Below are 18,897 nucleotides of genomic sequence, written 5' to 3' on the forward strand. Positions count from 1 at the left end.
TAGGTAAGTTACGTTTTCCAGGAATTCCATTTCAATATAATTAAAGGGCATTATGAGATAGTAGAAGATATTGATTGGGCCTCAGAGAGGTCATAGCTATTGTTTGTTCCAGTGATTGGTTCAGGTAACTTGGCTTAAACCAATCATTGTCTGGCAGTTTGCTGGGTTTAGGGATGGGTTCATGGATAGTCCAATCAGAGAAAAGCTGTTTGCTGGATATGATCAGTAAAGATGCTAGGCCCAACAACTTCGAGGAGAAAGTTGGAGCCAGCCTTAGGAAGAAACCACTTCTGTGGACAACACTGTGGAGATAAAAGGTGACACAACATTGTAGAACCAGTGGGTCACCCTGCCTTGAAGCCCACCAGTTCCTCCAGTTCCATGAGCCGCTGAATCCTCTGTATTATTTGAGCCAGTTTGAGATTGTTTTTCTCTATGACTGTAAGTGAAACCAACTGATAAGTGTAACCACTGCCTTCAGAGTGTAGACTATAGAAGCAAATCTTTTCTCTTTTGACAGAATCAAATCATCTTTTCAATCTTTGGTTTTCTGTTTTTCATCTAATGACCACTCTTTCCTCCAAATTTTGACACTGAATACCCATTCTTTCAGGAGAGGGTCGTTTCAGACTCACAGGAGTGTCACCTTAGTCTTAAGCCACTCTTATCCAAATACAACAGTTCTAACTGACTGACACAAAGTCTTTTTGTTACACAACCTCATAAGCTTATGGAGGAAGAGACTGGTTTTGGAAGTACACGTTTACACAACATGCTTTAGTCTTTCAGCTAGTTCTTATGGTAACATTTGGCATGTACTCTTATTTTAAAGATCGGAAGTGAATGCCACTCCATCAGAGTTAAGTTCATGAAGCAGCCCTGAGAAAGTTAAGAACAAACTAGAACACGTAGGACCTAGTGTGAAGGACAACTGGATTGTTCCTTACTCTTCGTAAGCTTGAACCAACTGGACTGGATTCTACCTGTCCAGTTTTAGGTGAAGTAGGTCTTTAAGAACCTGTTCTGGACCAAACCTGAAATGGTTGTGAAGTCACAAAGACTTCAGAATCTAGGAAAGCCCCTCCGAGATCCTTAGGTAATACAAGTAGGATTTTAACAAAACATATAACTTTGGTAATGACATGATGGAATACCAGTTGAATCAGGGCATATGTGGAGTCTTTTTAAGGATGATTTGCAATTTTACTAAAGACTCAAATCAGTGCATTTGAAATGCTGACACTGAAATGCTGACATCAGCAACTTAATCCCAATACGCATATCTTTCAAATGCCTGTATTTTTGAAAGCATAGCTGTATACATATTTGACTTTCTTTGTGAAATATTTTATAGAGTGAGAGAGAAGCAAGCTACATTAGTGTAAGTTCCTACTCACTTCTGGAAAAGCAACTCATGTACATCCTATTGGCAGGTCAACAGCAAGGCAACCTCTTCTTTCACATTTTCGTAATGTATGAAGGTAAGCATTTTTGTACAGATATTCTTCTGTAAAAAAGCTTTAAAACATCTTGGGGAATCTTAAGATACTCAATTTTAAAAAGTGATGATATTTAAAATTATGGTAGAAACTCCTACTTGTCCCCCAATATCCATTCTTCCTTCCTTTCTCAGTATGCAAACCCCATTTTCCAGTCTTCCTTGCAGTTTAATGTAGCTAAGTGAATGTTTTTTTGCCAGCAGAATTAAAGCAGAAATGGTAAGTGCAACCTTTGGAAAAGGTTATTAAAGAGAGGAGTGTTCCCTTCTTTGTCTTCTCTTCTGTTGGTTGGAATGCAGGCACAATGGCTGGAGCTATTGTAGCTCTCTTAGACCATGAGGTGATATTGGGAATGGAACCTGATATTTTCCAAATGCCCATATATTTGAAAGCATAAATAAATCTATGTGCGACTCTCTTGACTGGAGCAAGGAGGCTGGATCTGTCTCCATGAAGTGCCAGACCAGTTCTAGACTAACTTTGGACGTCTGACACATAAGAAGTCCATTTTTTGCTTAAGCCCCTGTTATTTTGTGGTTGTTTCGCCCTGTTACTCCCAGTCAAACTTAATCCCAATACAATAATCAAAACAGAAGCAAGATTTAAAAGCTTATTTTTAAAAAGTCAACCTTTATAGGTCAGTAATTTAACCAGTTTTAGGGTTGCACATATTTCAAAAGTAATTTATTCAGGAAATATTTATTAGCACCTATATCCTAGGCACATGTATCAGGATGATGGATAAAGTAACAATAAATGTATTATTTGCCAACTGACAAAATATAAAGTGTGGTCACACAGCAGCCTAGCTGTCTGTCCCCTCCAATCTTTCCTTAGGGAAAGAGGACTCTGTGGGATTGTGCCTCTTTGGGGTTGAGTTTGTAATACCTAGAGTCTCTCCATCTGGTCCTCAGGAGAAGGGTCTGCGGTCAAAGACAAGTAAGATTCCTCAAGGGAGGGACGACTTAAGCCAGACGGGACCCCATTGGGACCCCCATGAGCTAGTATAATAAAAGTTAGGAGGAAGCCGTTCCCCTCCTCCTTGTCATTACGGGAAGCTGCTGATGCAGCCCCAGTTGTTGCCCTGCACCCTGTTGTGCAAAGGACCCATTAGAGTGATAAGATCTCGCTCTTTCTGCTTAGCTCATGGGATAGTTTTGCCTTGTGAGACTTGCTCCCCAGGGGTTGTACACACCGCACCTTAGTCACCTGGGGACGATGTGCATCGGTTGCTTTGGGACAATTATGTGGGTATTGGAAAAATTATTACAGTGTGGTGTAAGAGTTTTGCAGACCCCGCCCCTAATCATGTGATGCTTATTGTAAGAAATCAATAAATATTGATGACGACCCGATTCGGGGCTCCAGTCTCTTAAGGCTGCGAGTCCCCTGGTCCTCTGTGATTTAACTGTATATGAGTCTCTGTCTCTTTATTATAGTTTAACCCTCGCCGCCTCCCTCGCCTTCCCACGGCTTGTATTGTGCAGGTCGCAACAATAAAGAATAAAAAAATAGTACATATGAAAATGAGAACTGAGGGAAAGTGGAAAAATAACAAGAAGTAGGGATTGTCCCTCTTACATGTATAGTAAGATCTATAGAAGTAACAGGAGTGTAAGGATGGCATTTTGTGATAACTCGGGACACAGAACCTTTTATTGCATTATACCTCGGGTAAAAACTTTTTTAGATTTCCATTGAAAATATCTGGACTTACACAGTGTCTTTTGCTCAGACAACTAAATGATGTTTTATATTCTGTAGGAAAAATTTAGACGGGGCTTTCAAAGGCTGTTGAAATGATGCTGAAAATTCAAGACACAGTGTCTTTAAAGGAGACAATAGGAAGAGACCTGACTGTAAGAAAGCTAAAAATCTGGGTGGATGGTCGGGAAAAGCATCCAGACAGTTTCAGAAGACCAGTTGTATTGTGCTGGTAACCTCGAGTTACAGTGCTAGTTAGTAGCTCTGGACGAGTAACTTCACCTTTCCAGGCCTCCATTTTTGAGTGGCGGGTTAGGGTAGAGGCGTCTCTACAGACCTTAAGTTCCGGAGAACCCTCCAGGAGCACCTGCCCTACTCTGAACCGCTCGCGGCCAACGCCGCTGAACCTGTAGGCAAAGGTAACGAGAGCCCCTGCCTTCTGGGTCTTGGGCTCCCCGGCTCGTGATCTCACGGAGGCTATACTTGAAGTCCGCGAGCAGAAACACAGCGCGTCGGGGGCTGAGGGGGAAGCGCGTCGCAGCCGCCCCGAAGACCACTGGAGCGGCCACAAACCGAGTAGCGCGGGGTCTGGCTGGCGACCCACAGAACTGCAGCGCCTTCGCCCGGTCCGCTGGAGTCTCGCCCCGCCCACTAAGCCTCGCCCCGCCCCCGGTCGGCCACTTGCCGCGCGCCGATTGGTTGCTGCGGTGCGCACGGCGCCGCGCCCCGCCCCGCCCCTTCGGCGCTCTAGCCTGGTGCCGGCCCTCCGCTCCCCGCTCCTGGCTGAGGCGGAGCGGGGTACGCGGGCCCAGCTGCGGTGCAGCCTCCTCCTCCTGTGTGCTCACCTGGGGTCGGCGTGGGCGTCGGGGAAAGCCGGGTGAGTGCTGTCGGCCAGGCCCCCAGGCGCACTAGGGGAGGCGGTCCCCACCGGCCCGGCCCGGCCCGGCCTGCGAAGTACAGCGGCGCCCCCGGAGGCCTGCGGAATGGGGGCCATCGCTGCCCCCTCCCGCGCTGCTCCAGTGGCCTCGGGCCCACGGTGGCCGTGACGCGCCCTGGTCGGCTCTCGGCCGGGGCTGGTCTCAGTGCAGCGTTATCTCGCCATCAGATTGCTTCCCTGGGAGGTCTGGAAAGGTTTCCGCCTGGAGCCTGTCAGCTGCCCAGGGAGACCGGCCCGGGGAGAGACGGTGTAAGGCTCGCGCGGGGTGCCTGGGGGCGACCCAAGTACTTCGCCGTCTCTCCGGACTGCTCTGAACCATTGCTGGGAATGTGGCCACCGCTTTGTGGGCTTTTCCGACCGTGTCCGTACGGGAGTCAGGTGCAGAGGTGGGAAGAGGAGATGGAAGAGGATCAACATTCTTTTGAGAATGAATCATAAAGTGTGGAGCGTCCTCGTAGATAAGTAGCAGCAGAGAATTGCCACTGTTCGCAGTGGTAGTTGCGCTGGGCAAGACCATTTTGGTTTTTAACCAATACGTTGGCTTCCGAGTTAATTACTGGGAGGTGCTTAATCGGAAAGGTAAACAGATGACCTTTTGAAAACCTGAGCCGTGAGGAGACCGGCTGTGCTCGCGCTCTCGCTGCCAGAGCCGCGCGCGCGCGCGCGCGCGTTGAGGGGCGTTTCTAGGCTCCCACTGGAATGAATGTAATCATCGTTATGCTTCTCACTTTCTTTTTGGCATGTCCACCTCTTCTCTCAGACTTTTCCCTTACCTGTACTAAATCCCCCGTTTTAACAGTTCCCGAGGCTCTTACTCCCAGGCTTGGCACACTTCCAGCACTTGTCTTCTTTCAAACCTGCATAGGTTTGAGACGTAGAATAAACGTTAAACATTTTTTCACCCGTGATAGTGTTGCAAGACTCTTCCTTCTTAAAATGAAAATAAAAAGTTGTCTTGAATATTGATGCCGCTGGAAAAGCAGGTTTATTGAGAGCGGGGGAGGATGTAGTTTTCCCTTCCGGAGACGTGCCTGCCCCACCCCCATCTTCTGCCCATTAGGATTTACGGGCAGCTTTAACTGGCTGGTCTTTCCTGAATTCACTTCTGGATTCCAAGGTAAATAATTTATCTTATCATTTTATCTTTAATTTCTCCTTTTAATTGATTACAGAAGTATATTCAGGTTGTAATCTTTTTAATATTACAGAAGAATATCAAGAAAAAATTCGTACAGCACAGAAGTATATCAAGTGAAAAGTCAGAATTCTTTATTTCTTCACTTTGCATCCTTTACATCCTGAATTCCACTCCCTAACAGGGAATCATGTGATAATACTGTTGGGCAACTAGCTTAATGTAAGGACACATTTTTGTATCAGTACTGTGGACCTCATGTTTAAAATACTGTATAGTATGCCTTTGTTTGGATGTACTGTAATATATTTATCAGTTCCTTATTGATGGACATTTTGGTTGTTTCTGGGTCTTAGCCATTAAAAGTCTTGCTGCATAAAAATCGTTTTGCCCTGATTGTGCAGAGCACTGGAAACCACGAGGAAGAGGTGCAGTGTGCTCTCCTGAGCCTGAAGCCAGATCTTGGTGTTGCTTTTGTAACTGCCATTAGCGGTTGATTGAGATCTTCCTTTGGGAGAGTAAGAGAGAGAAAACACAGTCTGAATGAGTGGTGTCTATAAAAACAAAATAAAATAAATCATTTTGACATTGTAGAATGTTTCAAGTAGATAATTTAAACAGATCATTGTACTTCAGTATAAAAATAACTCTTTTCACCAGGATTCTTTTTATAACTTAGAGGATTTCATAATTTAAAGGCCGTAGCTGATTTCTGTTTGATTTGAATGCATTTCTTAGAAGCTGTGTGTCCTTTTATATTCAGAGATTGGATTAAGAAAATTTTGAGGACCACGGTAAATAATGGCGAATTTATTAACCTTGTTACCATTCAGTGGTGTTGACTATGAGGTCGTATTGACTCATTTGATTGGCTTGGCAGGAATGAATAGAGAGTGGCTGCAGGAAGAGAAAATGTGAACAGACATATTTGTGTAATATCATCTGGTGGTAATTCCCTAGCATATCCAACAGTAACAGAAATTCTTGTTCTCTTTTTAAATAAGTTTCCTTTATTGCAAAATGTATCTCAGGGACAAGAAATTGTGTAAAACATATATGTATATTTGAAGGCTACTTTTGCGATGATCATCATTGTATCTACCACCGATTACTTACGAAACAAAACATTTACATCTTTCTTCCAGAAGTTGCCTCTATCTTGATTGTTTTGTTAATCTTTCTCTTGCTTTTTAAAATAAGCTTTATACATAAATGTATAAATACACACATATATTTACACATATATACATAAAAGTACATACACACACATCCTAAATAATATATTTGATCTTGAATGAATAGAGTTAAAAACAAAATTCTTGATAAAATAGATAGCGTGTTTCAAAGTTTTATTTAACTTATTGACAGTGCCACAAAGAGCTGATTTTAAGAGGATTTAAGGAATAGACATTTATGTAGTCCATAGAGAAAGGAATGTCAGTAAAATTGCAGAGTTAGATATAATACTTTAATGTTCTAAAGGGCAACAAAATCATAACTTCGGAATTAATTTTTTTTTCTGCCAGTCTATAAAATCATAACACTACAAATTTCTGCAGTTTAGTTCAAACCTTGCATACTATAAACTATGCCTTTACTAAGTAGACCTTTCATTAAATAAACTATGGTAGTAAAGTTCTCTCCCCAACAGTGCAGGTGAGATCTAAACAGGCTTAATAAAAAATGCTAGAGCTTTCTAAATTTGAGATTAAAATTTTGTTTCATAATTTTAAGCACAAACCTGACTGTGTAAAGAAAGGACAGTATTGTCACTATCAGGAAAAGATGAGCAGAAAAGAATGGCTTTAACGTCTCTGTTTGCAAGGGCCCTTTCTGAGGAAGTCAATGGTCAGGGATCTGAGTGGGTCCTAGGAAATGGGGTTCACTGCAGTCAGGGGCTCTGGAGGGCTCTCGTGTGGTCCAAGTACTGGAAGGACAGCAGGAATATGAGGGAATGGGCTGCTCTGTGTCTGCTGCTTAGCTCACCAAGGCCTGCCTGCAGTTAGCAGGGTAGGTCAAAGCAGAACCCTTCTGGGAGGGAAGTGAATGCTCTCTGCTGATCCAGGCTGCGGGGCTTGGGAGGAGAGCAGGAACCGCATGAGCATATGACCAAGATCAAGCCCAGCCCTGCTGAGTACAGACAGGAATGTGGGCCAGGTTCAGGGGCATGCAATCCTCAGGTTAACACGCTGGTATAGCAGCTGGGACATAATCTGTCTCTTGTGACACTGCTTCAGTCTGGCCTGGTTACTCTCCTCATCTGGGGCACAGCTGGCTTCTGAGCTCTCCTGTGTTGGATCTTTGCTGTATCCTCTTTTATTGATTTACTCTCTCTGGTGGTACTGAAACTCCAGTAGCTTCTTGACAAAAAGAGTAACACTTTTTGGAGACTTTGCCTGTGTTTTGATTCTATCCTCATACTTGATTGATGTTTTGGCTGTTAATAGAATTTTAATTGGGAATAATTTTCCTTCAGAGTTTTTAAGTTACTGCTCCATTGTCATCCTGCTTCCAGGGTTGCTGTTGAGAATGCTGAGCTTTGTGATTCCTGATCCTCTGTATGTGACCTGTTCTTTTTTTTTTCCCCTCTCTGCAAATTTATAGAATCTACATTTGACCCCGGTGTTTTAACATTGTAAGTGATGTGTCTTAGTGTAGACTTACTCATATTTTCTTCCATTAGGTTGAGTATTTGATGGGCCCTTTAAAACCTTTATTCTTGGGACATTTTCTTGAAATATTTTGTTATCTTCTCCCTTCTATTTTCTCTGTAGTCTCTCTTTTGGATTACCTAATATTTACATGTGAATCTTTTAAAGGTCTTCTAATTTTCTTATCTGTTTTCCATCCTGCTACTTACTGCTATATTTTAACTTTTATTTCTCAACCCTTCTATTTGGATTTTTTTTTTTAATTGCCAAGATCATGTTTTTAATTTCCAAAAGCTGTTTTTTTTAGTCTGAATGTTTCTTATGATAGCATCCTATTGTTTAATAGATGAAATGTGTTCTCTTATCTTTGAAGTTACAATGATTTGTTTTAAGTTTTCTTTCTCTGCATAGTTTTCCACCTTCTTGTGTGTACGGAAAGGATTCAGCTGCCGGTTTTCGTGAGCTAGAACAGGAAAACAACATTCCCGTACGTCCAGTTTCCAGTGTGATACGTACGTCTTCATTGGTGCTTAGATAGTATCCCCAGTCCAGAACACAAGAGACAAGGAAAAAAGTCTCAGACTTCTGCTAGGATATGGAAGAAGCAGTTGCCAGGCCCATAAAGAGAAAAGAGAGTATCTGGGGATCTAAGTTTTCTAACTACTGTCCCAAGTCTTTACTGCGTTGGTTGTCAGCTTTCCTTGCCGCTGGCTTGGAAATTCAGCTTTCTTGGGTGTGCTTAGTCAGTTACCATTGTCCATTTGCTTTCTAGCTTTCAAAATTTTATTGTTGTCTCCTTTTCTGTCTCTGTATCATTAGGAGTTTATGACACTTGAAAAACTACTTTTATTGTACTTTTAGTGACGTTTCAGGAGGGAGCAAAATGAGATGCTGATGTACACTCTGCCATCTTCACCCAGAAACAGAAATAGTTTTTCCTGACCAAGGAGTCCTGACTTTCCTGCCAGGAGCAGAGAGCCCTCTGCAAAGCAGTTACGTGTACGTGAAGCATCCGTTTGGTAGGTAGTTGACAGTATTGAGTAATCACATGTGCTGAACACTGCTGTTCTTATTAATACTCACATTCTGAGGGACGTGCTTTCATCACCCCTGCTTACATACCAGAAGACCATAGCCCAAGGACTTTTAAAGCTTGAACAGTGCTTTGCACAGAGCAACTACTCCATGAAGAGTAGAGTGGCTGAGGGAACCTGGCCAAGTAGGCGCAGCTGGGCAGAGACTGGATGGAGGGGCACGTGCAGGCCAGGACTAACTCCAGAGTCTATGCCTGTAGCTGCCTCTGTGCTGGCAAATACTGGGAGGTGATAACTGGGGCTGGAACATGTCCACTGCCTTTGAGCCCTTTAAAAATATTCTTACTGGGCCGGCCAGGTGGCTCAGGCGGTTGGAGCTCCGTGCTCCTGACTCCGAAGGCTGCCGATTCGATTCCCACATGGGCCAGTGGGCTCTCAACAACAAGTTTGCCAGTTCGATTCCTCAACTCCTGCAAGGGATGGTGGGCTCCGTCCCCTACAACTAACAATGGCAGCTGGACCTGGAGCTGAACAGCGCCCTCCACAACTAAGATTGAAAGAACAACAACTTGACTTGGAAAAAGTCCTGGAAGTACACACTGTTCCCCAATAAAGTCCTGTTCCCCTTCCCCAATAAAATCTTTTAAGAAAAAAATTCTTACTATAGGCCTTGCTTTCCCAGTACTGCTTGCCGGTAGAGTTCTCTTTCCCCTTGTGGGTTGGAAGCTGTGCCCCTGGGGCCGGTTTCTCTGAACTGGGGAGTAGGGCATTTACTGAGCAATCCCAGAGGATGCAAACATGCCTCAGCAGGGCTCCTGCTGGACCCCGAGGCAAGGATGGCCTTAGGGAGTGAATGGAATTTTGCCATGGCTGGATCCGCCCTTGGATTGTGTAGCAGTCCTCTATATGTAGGTGGCCATTCATGATAGTATGCCTTTGTTTTTTTCAACTTTTTGTTACAAAAAATTTTAAACAGAAATGTTGAAAAGTAGAGTCAGCATTTTAACATTTTGCCCTATTTCCTTTATCCTTTTTTTCTTCGCTTACCCATTGGATGGTAATGTTGCTGACATCAGTACTCCCACCGCTAAATATATAAGCATGTTTCTCCTAACAGTAGGGCATTCTCTTTACATAACCACAATTCTATCATCACATCCAAGAAAATAATTCTGTATTATCCTCTCATATCTGACCTATATTCAGATTTTCCCGACTGGCCCAGACTGCCTTAAACGTTTTTTTTTTTAACCAGGATTAATAAAGTTAAACCTATTTCACTTGGTTTGTTAATTGTATATTTTGACATAGATGGAATTACTGATAAAATTCGCCAACAATTCATGGCTCTTGCATCGTGACAATATACCAGCTCACATGGCACTGTCTGCGAGGGAGTTTTTAGCCAGTAAACAAATAACTGTATTGGGACACCCTCCCTACTCACCTGGTCTGGCCCCCAATGACTTCTTTCTTTACCCGAAGATAAAGAAAATATTGCAAGGAAGACATTTTGATGACATTCAGGACATCAAAGGTAATACGATGACAGCTCTGATGGCCATTCCAGAAAAAGAGTTCCAAAATTGCTTTGAAGGGTAGACTAGGCGCTGGCATTGGTGCATAGCTTCCGAAGGGGAGTACTTGGAAGGTGACCGTAGTGAGATTCAGCAATGAGGCACGTAGCACTTTTTCTAGGAAGAGTTCACAGACTTAATTGTCAGACCTCATATATACATATATATACATTTTATATATATGTATAAAAATCTCTTTGGAATGCCTCTTTCATCTCTTATCTATAGACAAACTCCCATTTTAACCTTCAGGACACACATCAAACAATTCCTTCTCCAGGCAGAAATCATGTAAATGCTTTCATGAGCAGTTTGACAAATGGTATTCAAATAATGTCTAGAAAAAAACGAACCTGGGAAACCGCCTTCTAGTACTGGCTCAGACATTCTCCAGCTGTATAACACTGGCCTATGAATGGGATGGACTAAATCAGTGGTTCCCAAACATAGGGACATGGACCAGTGACAAGCTAACTTCATACCATGTTTCCCCAAAAATAAGACCAGGTCTTATACCATATTTCCCTGAAAATAAGACCAGGTCTTATATTAATTTTTGCTCCAAAAGATGCATTAGGGTGTATTTTCAGGGGATGTCTTATTTTTTCATGTACAACAATCTTCGTTTATTCAAATACAGTCATGTCATCTTCTGGAACATCGTCATAATGTACTAAATGCTTCTGTCTGGCTGACGATCTTAACTGGGGCTTATTTTCAGGGTAGGTCTTATTTTCGGGGAAACACGGTAGTAACTCAGGGAGTTCAGGTGGGGAAAAAAGTGATTAGGACTCACTCCTTCCCCCATGATCAGAAAGTCAAGAGTAATGCCAGGTTATCTATTCTAAAAACTCTCTAGGTGAACATAATGATCAGCCAAGTTTGGGAATTACTGAACCAAATTACCTCAAGGGTCCCTTCCATTGCTAAGATTGTAAGCATCACCATTTGTCCCGTAATGAGGCCGTCTCCGAGAGCCATGAATTGTTGGCGAAAAGTTCAAGTCGTATAACTTTTTCATGCAGCCTTTTCAGCACTTCCAAATAGTAAACTTGGTTAACTGTCCAGTTGGTACAAATTCGTAATGAATAATCCCTCTGATACCAAAAAAGATTACCAACATCTGTGCGACAAGTTCACAAACTTAATTGTCAGACCTCGCGCGTGTGTGTGCGTGCGTGCGTGCGTGTGTGTGTGTGTGTGTGTGTGTGTAAACTTAGCAGTTTGCCTAACAGATATTCAACAAGTATTGGCTGCCTTTTCCCTTTTCTTTGTGGCTGGAGTATAGAGTGTGTCAAGATAGTAGGTGAGAAGAAAGCTATATAGGGAGATTGGACGCACTCCGTATATTTTGGACTTTATCTCACAGGCTGTTGGGAGTTTCTGAATGAAAGGCAAGATCTAGTCTGAATTTTAGGGAGAAAAATCTGGCAGAATCTGGACTTGGGAAGCAGGGAGGATGATTTTAAGAAATAATGTTTTTGAATATATTATCACGGCAAAATTTATTTCCCTCACTGAAATGAAGTATCTTATGGTAATACAACTTCTACAGATCATCAGTTTAAATAAATACAGGTATAAAGTTGACTCCATTTCTTTTCGTGACAGGATAATGAGACATGTATTGCATTTCAGAATTTGAAAGCTGTAATAGTTAGAGTCAGTCATTCAACAAGTGCTTGAATGCCGATTAGTGCCAGACAGTCTGTGGTTGGCCCTGGAAAACTACAGTGAGCAAAACCGGGTGTCTTTCATGGGGCTTACTCTACATGGAGAGGTAGGTGTTAATCAAATCATAAGATTAATAATAACATACCAGGGGGGTTCCATCTGTTCACGGAAGTCGGTATCTTTCACTGGGATTAATTCAACAGCCCTTAAACATAAGTCACTCTGTTCAGAACTCTCTATGGCTCTCTTTGTCAATCAGTAAAAACCAGAGTTCTCGGGGTGGCTGCTGAGGCTCTAGAATTATCCTTCCTGGTCCTGTCACCTCTGATCTGGTTTTCTCCTACTTACTCCACTGCAGCTACACTGGTTTCCTTCTCCATGGAGACTCTGCCTTAGGGCCTTGCCCCGATGTTGTTCTCTCCGTCAGATAGCCACAGGGCTAAGTCTTGGCTCAGGGGTTGTCTTCTCAGCGGGGCCTAACTCCATCAATTTGGCCCTTCATCTGGCGCTACTATCTATCCAGCCTTACTATATTCCCAATGCCTTCTCCCCATGAAAGTTATACTACCGTGGTATATAATTTACTTTAAAAATTATGCTTATTGTCTGTTTCTCCCCCCCTGCCCTGCCCCCACTCCCGAAGGTCCATAGAGCGAGTGCTTTTTATCTGTTCATTGATGTATCCTAAGTGTCGATAGCAGTGCCTGGCGTGTCATAGACACTGTAGATAAATGAAGGAAGGGAAAGCTGATGAGTTGAAAAGTGACAGCTAAGCTGCCATCTGACAGTATGAGTTGGATTAACTCGGTGAGTTGGGAATGGAAAGGTATCAGACAGAGAGGCTGTGTGGGTTTTAGATGGGGCGATTTAGCAAGAATGAGGCACTAAAAGAGAAACCAGGATGACTGGAGGAAAGAAGAAAATGTAAGAGGAGGCTGGGCCAAGTGATTGGCCTGCAAATAGAGTTTTGTCTTTATCTTAAAACAAATGGGAAAGCAGTGAAAGGTTTTAGGGAGGAGGGAGATACCAGCTGTGTGCTTTTTTTTTTTGGTTTTTTTTTTTAATCATTCCAGCTGCAGTATCAGAACATATTGATGGGGGCAGGAGTAGATGTGGCTAGATCAGTTGGGAGGCTATTGTAATGGGACAGGTGAGACAGTGCTACTCAGGTCACTTAGGGAACCTCGGAATGGGATCAGGTTTGGAGGAAGAGATCATGAATTTGTATTTGGACATGTTGATTTTGAGGTGACTTTGCTTGCAGGTGGTTGGATGTATGGATCTGGGACTGGATTTTTAAATCTGTGAATCAATTGCATAGAGAAGCAGTGGAGAATTTATTAAGTAGCCCACATTTTGAATAATTAGAAGTTGTTAAGGATGTTACTGGGGAAGTTACATAGTTATAAAATTAAAGTCTCTAAATATCTGTGCTCCCTATCCTTTACTTTGGGTTTTAGATTTAAATCTTCTACCATAATTGGTGGCACTTACTAAATTTTATTCTTGTTATTTGTAATTTACAAGTTGGAAGGCAAGTAAACATTCCCTGGGGCGGCCGGATGGCTCAGTTGGTTAGAGCGCACAACAAGGTTGCCGGTTCAATTCCCGCGTGGGATGGTGGGCTGCGCCCCCTGCAACTAAAGATTGAAAACGGGGACTGGACTTGGAGCTGAGCTGTGCCCTTCACAACTAGATTGAAGGACAACGACTTGGAGCTGATGGGCCCTGGAGAAACACACTGTTCCCCAATATCCCCCAATAAAAAAATCTGTCATGTTTAATACATTGTTTAAAAATAATAAGCATTCCCTAAAATTAAGTATGTAAAATGTGTTTTCCAAAAGTATTTAGATGTCTGACTAATTCTTGCTGTTGGATTTTAGGCCTATAAAATATTCACGCTGGAAGTGCTTAGAAACCAGGTTTGTACCAATCCAGGAACAAAAATTGTATTGTCCAGACTCCTCTGGCCAGATTTCAATCAGCAGTGATCACTGTGGTCATGGTGGGTCTCACAGAGCTGCTTTCCTCTATTTCCAAATGATCACAGTGTTCCTGTAAATTGGGGCTGTTTCTTTTCCATCTTGTTCTTCTTGCTTTCTTCACCACGGGTAGTGGAACCATAACGTTCTCATGAAATCTGAAATGAGAGACATGCTGTGCGACTGTCTGGTGATGGGTGGCACTGCCGTGTAACGGCCATGAGCGCAGGTTCTGGAATCAGATCAGAACTTCAGTGGAAATTTTGGCTCTCCTCCGGCTAGCTCTGTGACATTGGGCAGGTTAACCATTCTGGAAACCTTTGCAGTAATATGAGCTAATAATAGTAACTGCCTTAGCGTGTGTGTGTGTGTGTGTGTGTGTGTGTGTGTGTGTGTGTGGATTCAATGGAATAGTCCATGAAAAAAGTGTTTCGGAGGGTGGAATGGAGTGGTCTGCAATCTATAAGCACGCTATAACAGTGAGTCGTAGTGGGAAGATGTACATTTTGTTTTGTTTCATTTGAGTCAAGCCTATTTTGCTCTGGCTATGTAGACCTAATATTTTGAATGATATTTGTATTTTGTTAATCTGTTTTTTTGTAACATGACACGAATTGTAGTTTTAATGACACGAATTGTAATTTAATTTTAAGAAGTGTTCATTGATTTTTCTGCTAGTTTGTAACTCCCCTGATGATAAGGGCTGAGTTTTATTTATCTTTATTTTCCCCGCAGTGCCGTGCTCATAGGAGATGATCTGTAAATATTCAGTACATGCTGTAGAGGAGTTCTGTGCTGATTGAATACCCTTATATACATATGTCTGCTGTAATGCCTGTAATTCAGGGAAGCAAGGAAGTGACTCAGAGATGAGCACTGACTCAATCCTCAGTCATCTTCCATATTTTCTCCCTGAGATACCTTCACTGCCCCACTAACTGACTGTGAGCCTGCAATTTGTATTTCTGACTTAAACCAATCTTTGTACATCTGTCTCACGTACCTCTCCATCTGAATGTCCTTCAGTCATGTCAGTTATGCTGAGACTCTCCCTTCCCACTCTTCCTTTTCTGTTTTGGTTACTGGTGTCTCACCAGTCATTGGCGCCCAACCACAGTCATGCTTAGCTCCTCCCTGCCTCTTGATAGCACTACTTTAACATCTCTCAAATAGAAACTTTGTTTCACTTGTACCAATATGATCTCAGTTTGCATCCTTATTCTCTCCCTGTCTAGAATGAGGGCAGGTATCTTTAACATTTTTCTTCAGTCCCCACACAGTGCTGCTGCCAGAATTCTCTTTCTAAATCACAGAGCCTTTTTTGTCACTTCCCTGCTTATAAGCCTCTGGTGGTTTCCTATTGCTTAGAGCAGGGGTCTGCAAACCACGACCTGTGGGCCTAGTCTGACCTGCTGCCTGTTTTATAAATTAAGTTTTATGCATGGACTGCAGCCATGCTCGTGTGTCCACGTACTGTCTGTTGCTGCGTTTACGCTACAACAGCAGTGTTGTTGGGGTTTTTTGTTTGTTTTAATTGGTACCAGGATCAGTTTTGTGGGAGAACATACCAATAATTCCTTGTCCTCAAAAAAGTCTTTTCGAGTTTATTAAAAGCAGTTACAGACATGTTACATTATACGAGAGATTTCTCAACAGGCAAGAAATATCAACAATTCATTGTGTTAAGTACAATAACTTTCAGAAACTTTGTATTTTAAAAAAAGTAATTCATGCTCAGTGCAGCAAACTTTGAAAACAGACAAACACAAGATCCTATCACACAAACATATATATACAGAGGGTGCCAAAAAAATGTATACACATTTTAAGAAAGAAAAACTGTGTTAAAATTGTAATACTCAATATATACCAATAACTAAAGATGAATACAAGTCACGTTTGACTTTTGCAATTACAAGAGGGGCTCAAAGTGGTTACCATCAGCGTCTAGACACTTCTGATGACGGCAAACTACTGCTTGAGCAACGTTAACCAAAGTGACTTGGTTATACTTTTCTTTGGCACCCCCGGTATATAATATATATGCATATTATATAATATATACGAGTATGTAAATAATATTACAAAAGTACTGATGTTTGCCCTTCTAGTATTTTTATATGTATATGTGTGTTTATATATGTATACTGTTAATTCTTTTTTAAAAAGGAAATGATGCTATGAATACACTTTTTTCACTTAGTATTAGTATTAGCCATTGCTGTTTCTTCATGCCATTAAATGTTTTTCAAAAATAGACTTTTTATTGTCTGCATTAAGTAAACAATTTTACTTTAACATTTATTCTGTTATTGAACATTTAGATTTTACCTAAGTAGTTGTTGCCTTCGTTATATTAAATATTGTGTACTTGTTCTTTAACTAGTTGTTGCCTTCGTTAAGTCTCCAAAGGCCTGTTATATTAAATATTGTGTACTTGTTTCTACTTTAAGCCAGGGAGCCAGTGTTAGTATTGTCAGTTTCCATTACATCAAGACTGTGTCATGATGCGATATGCTTATCCTTTGGCAAATATCAATAATAAAACTCTTAGGAAAGTCAGTCTTCCCAGTTGAGCGGTTAGTTCTTAACACACTAGCCCTTCCCCCTCACTGTCCTCTCCGTAGTGACTGGGCTCTTGGTGCCTCAGCAACTTTTCTCCTTGAAGACCTTCAGTTGATTGCTCATTACAAACCATGGTGAAACCCCCAATCCATCCTAAGGTCCACGTTAATCTGGAATATGATCTGGCCCTTCCCTGTTTGTCTCCAAACTTATTCCAAGCCACTTGCTCCACTGAATTAATGATACCCTGATTCAAGTGTATACTTAAGATCTGTCTATTTTCAGTATGTTTCAAAATTTTAGCAAATGTTACCTCTTTGGAGAGGCTTCTCCTAACCGCTCATTCTAAAGTAGGTCTCCCCTTTATTTGTTATTAGGATCCTGTGCATTTCCTTCACAGTAATTATTTGTATTACTTTGCTTGATGTTTCTCTGCCTCACCCCATCCCTGACTGACCAACTTAAGCCCTAGGAGGGAGAAGACCATGACATTTCATAAATCACAGTGTGGAAATAACTATATGTTTTTTACCTATTGAACGATTTATAATGTTAATATGTAGGAAATGAATTTTTTTTAATTTTAATTTGTTTTAAATTGGGGAATGTTGGGGAACAGTGTGTTTCTCCAGGGCCCATCAGCTCCAAGTCAAGTCATTGTCCTTCTATCTAGTTGTGGAGGGCGCATCTCAGCTCCAATTCCAGTTACCATTTTCAATCTTTAGTTGCAGAGGGCACAGCCCACCATCCCATGCGGGAATTGAACCGGCAACCTTGTTAAAAGCATGCACTCTAACCAACTGAGCTATCCAGCCGTCCCGAGAAATGAATTTTATAAGAGGAAGTAAGACTTTTGTTTTAACCTTCAGACATTGTCTTAAATTCATGTTGACCTTCCCTGTACTTGCTGTTAACTAGTTAATATTTAATCTCTGATAACAGTTCATTACCATGTCTGTAGAATATCTTGATAACGTGCTCATAATGCAGAGTAAGACTTTTGTGCAAACTAAAGCATATCTGAATGGTAAAAACATTTTTAAACTTTCTGTGGGTAAAATTTACATACCGAAAATAGACAGATCTTATGTATACACTTGAATGACTTTGATAACTATATCTACTTGCCTAACCATTATCCCAATCAAAATATAGAAAATTTCCAGCACCCCCAAAAGTTCTCTGTAGTCCTCACCCCCTTAGGCCACCACTGTTCTGATTTCTGGGACCATTGATAAGCTTTGCCTCTTGTTTCGTTTAAGTGGAATCACACTGTATATACCCTTTTGTGTCTGTCTTTCACTTAAATTCATATTTTTGAGATTATTTTCTGTGTGGTTATATGTATCAGTTCATTCTTTTTTGTTGCCAAATAGTATTCTATTGCATAAATTGATCATAATATGTTTATCCGTTCTTTTGTTGATGAATATTTAGGTTTTTCAGTTTGGGGCTCTTATGAATAAAACTGCTATAAACTTTCTTACACAAGTGTTTTCGTGTGTGTGGACATGTGTTTTTACTTCCCTTGGTAAATACCTAAGAATGGAATTGCTGGGTTATTGGGAGGTTTATTTTCAACTTTGTAAGAAACTACCACAAGAAATGTATGAGATTTCCAGTTGTTCTACAACCTCACCAACATTTAGTTGTCAGTCTTTTTAATTTTAGCCGATCTAGTGGATTTGTGGTAATATTTCATTAATTTGCATTTCTCTGATGACTGAAGATGTTGAATACCTTTGTATGTGCTTTTGGTAATTCATTGTCTTCTTAATTCTTTTGACCATTTCAAGTGTGTTGAAGTCTTCTGCACACTTTACATTGCCTATATTTTGTTTACATTTTTATTATTAATATTTAGGAGTTCTTTGTATATTTTAGATACAAGTCCTTTGTCAGACATTTGTTTTGCAAATATTGTTTCCCAGTTTGTGTCTCCAGTGTTTGGATCTTCTGTAGTATATTTATTGTTTTGTGTTTTTTCCCCCAGATGAACAATTGGACCCATTACTTTAAATTTAGAGGCATTTCACCTAAATCCGTATTTAAACATTATTTGAAAATGTAACTGACATACTATTTAGAAATAAGTTTATTTTTGTGGACATCCTATTCAGTGTTATAATTTTTGCT

The 18,897-nt window shown here is 41.3% G+C and overlaps 1 protein-coding gene and 1 pseudogene across 6 annotated transcripts in view; both read left to right on the forward strand.

Moving 5' to 3' along the window:
• Positions 1-3,919: 3,919 nt before the first annotated feature.
• TMEM50B (transmembrane protein 50B) overlaps positions 3,920-18,897 on the forward strand; it is a 30,827-nt gene continuing 15,849 nt past the window's right edge. For 2 of the 6 annotated variants that reach the window (XM_088793986.1, XM_074325897.2), the window contains exons 1-2: positions 3,928-4,080; positions 8,788-8,945. The gene's annotated coding sequence lies outside the window, so the exon portion shown is untranslated. Of the gene's footprint in view, positions 4,081-4,814; positions 5,258-8,787; positions 8,946-18,897 lie in introns of those variants that run through there. The other 4 variants (XM_074325876.2, XM_019730215.3, XM_074325895.2 and 1 more) reach the window with 4 other exon arrangements.
• Positions 5,639-5,827, forward strand: LOC141568143 (small nucleolar RNA U3; annotated as a pseudogene).

Source organism: Rhinolophus sinicus, chromosome 17 (genome assembly GCF_057876585.1).
Source record: "Rhinolophus sinicus isolate RSI-liver-muscle chromosome 17, RSI-T2T, whole genome shotgun sequence".
In the NCBI taxonomy this organism is placed as follows: domain Eukaryota; kingdom Metazoa; phylum Chordata; class Mammalia; order Chiroptera; family Rhinolophidae; genus Rhinolophus; species Rhinolophus sinicus.